Source organism: Capricornis sumatraensis, chromosome 1 (genome assembly GCF_032405125.1).
Source record: "Capricornis sumatraensis isolate serow.1 chromosome 1, serow.2, whole genome shotgun sequence".
Lineage (NCBI taxonomy): Eukaryota > Metazoa > Chordata > Mammalia > Artiodactyla > Bovidae > Capricornis > Capricornis sumatraensis.
This window is the reverse complement of record NC_091069.1, coordinates 103,807,375-103,817,578: the sequence shown is the minus strand read 5'-3', so window position 1 is coordinate 103,817,578 and position 10,204 is coordinate 103,807,375. Positions and strand designations below refer to the sequence as shown.

Genomic DNA, 10,204 nt, shown 5'->3' with positions numbered 1-10,204 from the left:
GAGCTATGCAGGCTAATGAGCCGGATTTCTGGCTGAGGAAACTCGCATCTTGCAAGAGACTGAACCGTGTATGTGTGTGTGTGTGTGTGTGTGTGTGTTATCTTCCTTTCGGTTTTTCCTCTGTATTAAACAATTGATAACAAAGCTCTGTTCCTCACCTACCCCCACCTAGAACCCATGCTTCCGCGACCTTCGTTCTGGGCACCCAGGCGACTCCCCTTTGCCCCTAAATGCTTGTCACGTTCTGCAGGAGGGCCCTTTCCAAGGCCCCAGGAACATCAGTGAAGGAAGCAGCTGCCCTCCCGCCAGGGCCAACTCGTTGAAGACAGTGACTTAATTTCTTCTCCAACAATGAAGCGCCCCCCACCCCCATCCCCTGCCATGGAGAGGGGCAAGAGGCACCTCTGCCCTCCTACCACTAGTCAACCAGTTCTACTCTGTAAAAAAGACCCTGATGCTGGGAAAGATTGAGGGCAGGAGGAGAAGGGTTAGCTACACAGGATGAGATGGTTCGACGGGCATCACCAACTCAATGGACTTGAGTGTGCGCAAACTCAGGGACATAGTGAAGTGTAAGGTCGCACCCCGGGGGCCATGATGGGCCGCCCCTCCTCTCCCTCCCGCCAGCGAGGTCCCTAACGGAGGATCCTCCCAGATCCCGGGGACCAATGACAGCACACTTCCCTGGTTGCCTCGATGAGCCTCCCCTCCTCTCCCCCGCTGGGGGTGGGGGGGGAAATCCCTAACGGAGGGCGCCTCCCGGATCCCGGGGACCAATGACAGCACACTTCGCCGGCTAAAGCCGCCCCACCCCAGCCACGTAGAAGGACCTGTCAGCCCGCGACGCCTCGCCCTGGCGACCTATCCAAACCCCCATCCATCTAGCCTGACCATCCCTCGCAACTAGCGTACAAAAGCCACCCGCATCACGGTTGGGGGCGGTCTTCCTCGACCTGCCTCCTTCAGGTCCGGGAACCGCGCCTGGGAGCGCTTCGCCATTAAAAAGCCTGTTAGACACTCTTTTCAGGGTCCTGGTCGTCTTTTACCTAACATGAAGGATAGGGAAGCCTGGCACGCTGCTGTCCATGGGGTCACAAAGAGTCAGACACGAAGACTATGTAAGAACAATTAAAGACTGAACAATAACAGTTACATGGAATGGTGATGAAGAGCTGAATGGTTACTTAGAGCCTGTTTGCTTTTTTTAAAATTGCTTTATTAACTACATTTTTTCATGCACATGTGCTGGGAGCCAGTGTGAGGAATCCCGCCCGTGACAAGGTCATGAGGAAGGAAGCTGACATACGCAAGGCGTGCTCAGACTTCAGGGGCCCCTCTGGAAATTCCTAAGCATGTACCCCAACAAAAATCTGCCGGCTTTTGTGCTCTGCTTTTCCACTCTTGTGACATTTTCTGGAAAAAGTCAATTCAGGGCTTTAGTCTTCTACATTTGAAAGAGTGTTTCAATCCAAAAAACCCCTCTGATGGCTTTCTAACCTGCCTGCAGGACTCGTACAGCTGCGCGTGTGATTGTTTGAGGCCTCCTGACCGCAGGAGGCACGGGAAGCTTAAAACATCCTAGGAATGTAGGGGCTTCCGAAGAGTCAAAATCTTTAGAATAGGACTGATTAAAAGTTTCATTTGTTGAGCCAATGCTTGCTGCTAAATTTTCATATCCTTTATTTTTAGATATAGTTGGTATATAGAAAAACAAGTAGTAGACCTTGTATTAGCAACATTGGATCTTTGAGTTGAGTACCTTCTTTGTTATAACCCACTGCGCCTTTGTTCTATAGAGATGTAACTTTAGTGCTTTAAGGAGATGTAGATTAAAGAAAAACACTTCAGGGGAAACAAAATTAACATTCATTAAGGAGGAGAGCCAAAAAGTGTTAACAAGCCTCTTGGCCAGAAGATAATGTAAATCACCTGAGACCTTTTGTATACAAAATGATATATAGAAAGAGTCTGGGCTGCGAATGCTACATAATTTTGTGTTACCCATTGATCTCCGTGTTTTATCAAAAGTATAAAAGGCCTTCTGAACAATAAAGGATGGGACCAGTTTCTCGAACTAGTCTCTCGGCCTGGTTTCTGGGGAATCTGGCTCCCCCCGTGTCTCTCTCTCTCTCTCTTTTTCTCTCCCTTCCCCTCTCTCTGCTCTTTACTTTAATTTCAAGCTGAATCTCCACCTGGGGCGCGGAGGCTCGCCAGGTCTACTTATTTGCCCTGGCTGTAAAGACCCGCGAGAAAGGGAGCTTAAGGCGAGGCACCCTTAGATATTCAAGCGGGCGCCGGTGGCCCAACATAGATGGTGCAAATTCCTTGTCTGGAATTGTATTGGTCTTCCGCGTAAACCAAGCTATTCAGCCCTCTTTCTTCACTTAATCTTCTTACTACACTATAGTTTCTTAATCTAATCTTATATTATAAATAAACAAGTCTTTTCACGCCAATGCCGTCCACCCTTTGAATTCTCTGGATCCACCGGGGCTGGACCCCGGCACAAATGGGTAAAACTTTACTGTTGACAGATACTTAGATTGTGTGCCAAGGCAATCTCCAGTTAGAGGCTGGTAACACAGAACCCACCTGACACATGGAAATTACATAAGGGTCACAGAAAACAGATCAGTAAAGGCATTATCAGGACAATGCAAGGAAAGAGAACAACAGTGGGAATCACAGTGATAATCTCATGGAAATGGCAGGAGCCAGGGCACAAGGCAAAATTCATCATGATGGTCACGGCGATTCGGCGATTAGAGAGCGCCCCCAGGAGCATACACAGACTATTCCTGAATTGCAGCTCCCAAAGTTTTCTCCTGCTTTCTCTCATCTCTTCCATGAACACTTCCATATCATCTCCATCTCCACCCATCCCACTGTTGACCTGCCTGTTAGGTACGGCCCATCAGGCTGCCCAGGTGGCACTAGTGGTAAAGAACCCTCCTGCCAATTCAGGAGACATAAGGGACATGAGTTCGATCCTTGGGTCAGGAAGATCCCCTGGAGGAGAGCATGGCAAGCCACTCCAGTGTTCTTGCCTGGAGAATCCCATGGACAGAGGAGCCTGGCAGGCTATGGTCCATAGGGTTGCAAAGAGTCGGACATGACTTAGCATGCTCGCACTCTGGGAATTAGAGGCAAGTCTGCAAGCCTGTCCCCATCTGATTTCTTTCTGGCTCGTGGCCTTCACCCTCTCCCAAAGGGTGTCCTTCTCTCCATTCTGCACAGGCTGCTCCATTTCTCCGTTTCCCTGGTGGATATTTGCCATGATGAGATTTTTTTCCCCTTGGTTATTTTTCTGGGCCCATCCTCACTGTCTCCTGCTCCTTCCAATTCTTGCCTCAAGTGTGCTGCTATCACGTTTAGTTTCATAGACCTGCTCAGCTTGCCCTGGGGCCTGATGCCATCCCACTGTGTGCAGGGCAGCGCAGAGCTTGTACCCAGACAGGAATTGGCTGTTTGCTTTTGAAAAATGAATTAAAGGAGGCTTAAGGAATTCATCCTGAATGGCCATCTGCTGGGCCAAACTTGGACCTATGGAGATATTTTGACTCCAATATTGGTGCCTTATTTAAAAATTGCGATAGTTCACACCATGTGGATGGGATCCAGAAAAGAGTCAGAATACCAGCCACATGAGACCCACATCCAGCAGCTGCCACCCTTAGTAGGTGCACATGCGTCTCTCACAGAACCTGTTTTCTTTCTCCTGAATCCCTCACTCCTTGGTGTTAGCTGCTTGGCCCCCAGAGGCAAGATATTTGCAGCCCTGACTGTGTTGGTATATCTAACTAGGCCTTCCAAGGGACAGTCAAATCCTGTGACAGCTCTGCTCCTCAGCAGCTGTGTGACTTGTAGCTCCCTTGTCTCTTTAGGTGAGTGGCATTTTGTCGTCCTTAAAATTCAGGCACGGGCCTTCCCTGGTGGTCCAATGGCTAAGACTCTGCCCTCCTGATGCAGTGGGCCCAGGTTCGATCCCTGGACAGGGAACTGGATCACTAAGAGTTTGACTGCCATAACTAAAAAAAAAATCCCACATGCCGCAAGTAAGACAGCCATTTGGAAACTCGTAAATTGGATCATGGAGCGGCTCCTGAACGAAATTTTTGGCCAACCCAATAAATGACTGGTTGTCGATAAGGTGGGAATAGAGTGAGGGAGATAGGTGCGGTGTAGGAGAGGATGCATGGTGGGTAACTGCTAATGGGAAAACAGTTTCTTATTGTGATAAAAATATTCTAAAATGCAACTGTGGTGATTAGTGCACTTTTTTTTTTTTTTGGCCACACCATGTGCCATGTGTGATCTTAGTTCCCTGACCAGGGAATGAAAGTTGTTTTGAAAAAATTCAAAATAAATTTTAAATTTATTTGAAAAATAAAGATTTTTTTGAAAAAATTTAAAAACAGAATTATTCCCAGGAAGCTGAACGACCTGGAAGCACTCCGAAAGGCACACACCGTTGAGGGGACATTAGTTAGCAAGTTGGCTCAGCTCTAGCCTCATTTCAGTTTGTGTGGGCCCCATTGTGTGGCCTCTCTCCAAAGATGACCTTCAGGATTCACTACTTCTTAAGCCCGAAACCAGACATAGGGTTACTCAGGCTCCTAGGCCCTGTATTTCTGCACCGTAAGACCTGTCACCTCATTTAGTTACCTCTGAAATATGTATATGTGCACTAAACTCCATGAGCATTTGTGGGTACACAGAGAAAAATGAGCCACAACTAGAAACCTTGAGAACCAGTCTTACAGGAAAAATAAAACCTGAGGAACTGCAAATAAAAAGCAGAATGCAGTCAGTGCCACAAGGGGGCGCTGGACAGTCAGCGCTCACTTCTGATTTAGGAGTCAGTGAGGCTTTGTATCCCAGGGACCGGGGAGCCTGGGGGGCTGCCGTCTATGGCGTCGCACAGAGTCGGACACGTCTGAAGCGACTTAGCAGCAGCAGCAGCAGCAGCAGCAGCAGAGGCTTTGTAGTTGTGATGTAAAAATGCACACCAGGATTTCAGTAGAGACAGGGAGTGGGAAAGATTTCAGGGAGACACAGAGAAAATAACAGCACAAAGGCAGAAAGACGGAGGCAAGTCCCAAGTGTTAAGAGCTCGATTCAGCTGCGTGGGCCCCTGCTCAGTTATGTCCGATTCTTCGTGACCCTGTGGACTGTAGCTCGGCAGGCTTTGTCCATGGGATTTCCCAGGAAAGAATACTGGAGTGGGTTGCCATTTCCTCCTCCAGGGGATCTCTCTGACCCAGGGGTCAAACTTGCATCTCCTGTGTCTCCAGCATTGCAGGCAGATTCTTTACCTGCTAAGCCACTGAGGAATTCAGCTGAGTGCAGGGCAAATGTAAGGAATGGAACAATGAGACATAATTTGGGTGGGCTTCCCTAGTGGCTCAGCTGGTAAAGAATCCCCTGCAATGCAGGAGGCCCCGGTTCGATTTCTGGGTCGGGAAGATCCCCTGGAGAAGGGATACCCTACCCACTCCAGTATTCTTGCCTGGAGAATCCCCACGGACAGAGGAGCCTGGCAGGCTATAGTCCATGGGGTCAGACATGACTGAGTGACTTATGTTGTTGTTACAACTTAGAATCTCTTGAAAAAACAATGCCATTGTAAAGAGATTTTGCTTTTTCCTAGGAGACAATGGGGCTTCCCAGGTGGCAATAGTGGTAAAGAATCCACTTGCCAATGCAGGAGACATAAGAGACACAGATTCAATCCCTGGGTTGGGAAGAGCCACTGGAGAAGGAAACGGCAACCTCTCCAGCATGCTTGGAGCTTCCCAGGTGGCTCAGTGGCATAGCACCCACCTGCCAGTGCAAGAGATGCAGGTTTGATCTCTGGGTCAGGAAGATCCCCTGGAGTAGGAAATGGCATCCCATTCCAGTATTCTTACCCAGAAAATTCCATGAGCAGAGGAGCCTGGAGGGCTATAGTCCAAAGAGTCACAGAGTCAGACACGACTGAGCAACTAAGCACGCACAGCAGACAATGGGAAGCCAGAGCAGATTTCTGGTTTGGGAGGAACTTTATAGCAGGTGTTTGATTAGGAGGACCAACATTTAGATTAAGCAAAAATGAAACCATACTATGTATCATGCCTTTGGCAAGCATTTGCAAAGTACCATTTTAGCATACATTATCTCATTTAATTCCCACAAAGTCCTATGAAATAGATTGATTTTTCCCCATTATACCAAGGAAGAAACTGAGGCCCAGAGAAGACAACTGACTTGCCTGGATGCTCTTTAGAGGGGTTTCCTGGCAGAGCTAGTTATGGGGAAGGTGATACTTGGATGGATAGTGGAAGGGTCGGGGTGGGGAACCAGAGACAGGGAGTGCGGCTGGGAGGCTATCGCAGGAGGCGGGGCAGGAGACTAGGGGCGTCTGATGGAGGGACCATGGGCAGGGATCATGGAATGCTGGAAATGGCATTGAAACACCAGGGAGCCTCGAACTCTGGGGGCTGGTAAAGAGGAGTTCTGGGTTACCCAAAAGGCCTTTGGTAACTTGCATGTTGGATGGTGAAATGGGTCTTGACCTGGAATTGAACATATACCTTATAGAGTTAGAGTGAGGTTAAATCAAGTGACTTCAGAAAACACAGTGTCCTACAAGGACACTTATTGATTCCCAAGGACATTTATTATTTATTGATTCCCTTCTACAAGGAGAAGAGACTCAGTAAATGATATCTCCCTCTTTGCCTAGAACACCCATTGACCCATTAATGCACACTTTGAACTACTTTATTCCTTCACTCACATCTTCACTTAGCAAAATATATTGTCTCCTATGTGCCAGTCACTGTACTAGGTTCCAGGGCTGGACCAAAACCAGACAGATTTTATATATATAAATATAAATATACATTATATATGTAATATATTTATATATAATGTATATACATTATACATAACATTTATATATAATGTATATATGAATATATGGTTTAGATATGTAGAGGCAAAATTGATTTTCTAACCCTTTCATTTGTGTATGTTTCTAAGAAAGATTTGTTCTCTTCCGAGTCTTCACCTTAAGAGGCAATGCCCTTGTTTTAACCAAGAGGCAACTTGTAGTGATTAAAAGCATGGAGTCTTGGGTTTTCCTGGTGGCCCAGAGGTTAAGAATCCACCTTGCAATGCAGGGGACGCAGGTGCAATACCTAGTCCAGGAAGATCCCACATCCTAGCAGGGAGGCAACTCAGCCCATGTATCACAATTACTGAGCCTGTGCTCCAGAGCCTTCAAGCCCCAACTGCTGAGCCTGCGTGCTGCAACTACTGAAGACCCAGGTGCCTAGAGCCTGTGCTCAACCCAAGAGAAGCCCCCTGCTCACTGCAACTAGAGAAAGCCCGCACACAGCAGCAGAGACCAGCGCAGCCAAAAATAAATTAAAAAAAATTTTTTTTAAAGCATGGAGTCTTGTGTCAGACTGCCTGGGTTCAAATTCAAATTTCACCCCTTACTAGCTGTGCAATCTGGGTAAGTTCTTAGTGACTCTGGACCTCGGGTGCATTGTCTGTGTAACAGGGTAGTTTTACCTACTCCATAGGCCTGCAGGGTGCCTGGAACAGTGCAGGAAGTATTTTTTCTCAAAAGCATCTATGGAACGCTGTATTTGGAGGCAGTTTGTGACATAAACACAGGAAGACTGTCTCATTCTTTGTCATATCCTTCTTTTCTTATCCCACATGACCCTATGAAACCTGATGGCCCTTCGACACAACACACTCGGTTTTTTCTTTATTTTTTTCTCCATACTGAGCCGTTCGTGGGATCCTGGCTCCCGACCAGGAGTTGGGTCTCTGCAGTGAAAACACTGAGTCCTAATCACCGGTTTGTCAAGGAATGCCTCAGTCCACCTCGTTCTGAATGACTGTTGGCTCTTCCCCCACATTCTAGCACTCACAAAGATAACGGGTTGCAGGCATTTGGTGTGTTTAGCAGCGTGGCTGTAGGTTGGGTGGCTGTGCCTGAACGCACTATGAGGCTGACTATGCAGCCCCACCTCACCAGGTGGCTGATTTGTAGGGAACTGAGAATTCATCTCGGCCTGCAGGTTTCCATATGCTCATTTTAAAATGAGATAATATCATAACTATGCATAAATGTAGACTCCTGCAAAGGCAGTCACGTGTCAAGGCATGGCTTGGCATTGGAACAATACTGACTCCATGACAGATCCATCCCAAGCCAGGTGGGCGGTGACTGTCATTTTGAGGACTGGCTCCCGCCACAGATGGAGGAGAGACTCTTCTTGACCGGCTTATCTCCTCCTTATACTGGGCAGATCCTCCGTTAGGCTTCCCAATCCGGACCATGCCATCCCCTGCAATTTCTATGGCCAAGGAAAAAAAAAAAGAAAGAAACCTGCACTGCACTCCTGCCCACCTTTCTCTCTAGAGTCTGATTTTGGTTTCAGCTCGGCGGCTCTAATTCTTGCCTATTAATCCTCCCCAGCACAGACTGCTGGTTCGGAGCAGTCCCAAGTTCTAATCACTTTTTTTCCCCCAGGCACTATAATTTTCCCAACTGTGTATCTTCTATTATTATTATTTCAACCTCGCTGTGCAGCATTTTAGTTCCCTGATCAGGGATAGAACCCACACGCCCTGCAATGGAAGCTCAGAGTCCTAACCCCTGGACCGCCAGGGAAGTCCCCAGCCAACTCTAAAGCAAGCCAACAAGCATAGACACAACATCTGCATGATTGGGCCTGGTGTGACGGGGATCACCAAGCTCTTCTCAGAGGCAGACACACAGCTGAAGGCAGGCTTCAGGAAGGTTTGGAATACAAACTACTGCCTGAGACCAACGTGCCAAGGAAACAGGAAAAGAGATCACACACCTATGTGCCCATCACCCTGGCACCTCAGAAACCCCGTGGGGGGCTCCAATGGTTCCTCCCACCATCCCCCTACCAAAGGCAACCACTTCCCTGAATTTTATGTTAGCTATTCTTTTGCTTTTCTTTATAAATTTACTACGTATGTATGATCTCTAGTCAATGTATCTCGAGATCACTGAGCCACCAGAGAAACCCCATATATATAGACATACACATACATATATATTCTCTATAGGTTATTACAAGATATTGAATATAGTTCCCTATGCTCTACAGTTGGAGAAGGCGAAGGCACCCACTCCAGTACTCTTGCCTGGAGAATCCCGTGGACAGGGGAGCCTGGTAGGCTGCAGTCCATGGGGTCGCTAAGAGTCAGCCCCGACTGAGCGACTTCACTTTCACTTTCCATTTTCATGCACTGGAGAAGGAAATGGCAACCCACTCCAGTGTTCTTGCCTGGAGAATCCCAGGGACGGGGGAGCCTGGTCGGCTGCTGTCTCTGGGATCGCTCAGAGTCGGACACGACTGAAGCGACTCAGCAGCAGCAGCAGCAGTAGCATGCTCTACAGTAGGTTCTTTTTATTTGTTTTGTATATACTAGCGTGGATCTGTTAATCCCAAACTCCTAATTTATCCCTCCCTACCAAGGCCTCTATTTTTTTTTTTTTAAAGGCCTCTATTTTTTTAAGGGTGTCTTATTCTAGTTTTATGGATAAAATGTTTTCTCAAAAGTCTTTGAGGGTATTAATGATAGTTCATTCATGAAGCATTCTTCTCACTGCTTTGTAATGAATTCAGAATTAATTGAAATATATAACAGTGGTTGAGTTAATTTCATTAATCTATAGAATATATTATAATGATTATATTTATAGAAAAGACTAATAACATAGGACTATCATGATACATCTTAGAGCAAAAAGAGCAAGTTAAACAGTACCACAGTATTATATATTCTTTTCCCCATACTTTATATATTATTATAAAAATTTTTATTGTGAAAAATACCAATGAAAGAATTTTATGATGAACACTGCTTCAATTCTAACACTAACATTTTAGTATACTTGCTTTATTGTTTTTCTATCCATCTGGGCAACCCTCTATCCATCCATCAGTCTACCCCATTTTTTGATGCATTTCAAAGTAAATTACACACGCCAGTATTGTTGTTGTTGTTCGGTCACTAAATCAGGTCCAACTCTGTGCAACCCCATGGACTGCAGCATGCCAGGCTCCTCTGTCCTTCACTGTCTCCCGGAGTTTGCTCAGATTCATGTCCATTGAGTCAGTGATGCCATCCGACCATCTCATCCTCTGCTGCCCCCTTCTCCACA

At 46.8% G+C, this 10,204-nt stretch overlaps 1 non-coding gene and 1 pseudogene across 1 annotated transcript; one reads left to right on the top strand and one right to left on the bottom strand.

Annotated features, from left to right (window-relative positions):
- Positions 1-2,696: 2,696 nt before the first annotated feature.
- On the bottom strand, positions 2,697-3,277 carry LOC138075563 (protein BEX3-like; annotated as a pseudogene).
- A 649-nt stretch (positions 3,278-3,926) lies between these two features.
- On the top strand, positions 3,927-3,999 carry TRNAR-CCU (transfer RNA arginine (anticodon CCU)). Its single transcript has one exon. It is a non-coding gene; the product is annotated as a tRNA-Arg (tRNA).
- The last annotated feature ends 6,205 nt before the right edge of the window (positions 4,000-10,204 follow it).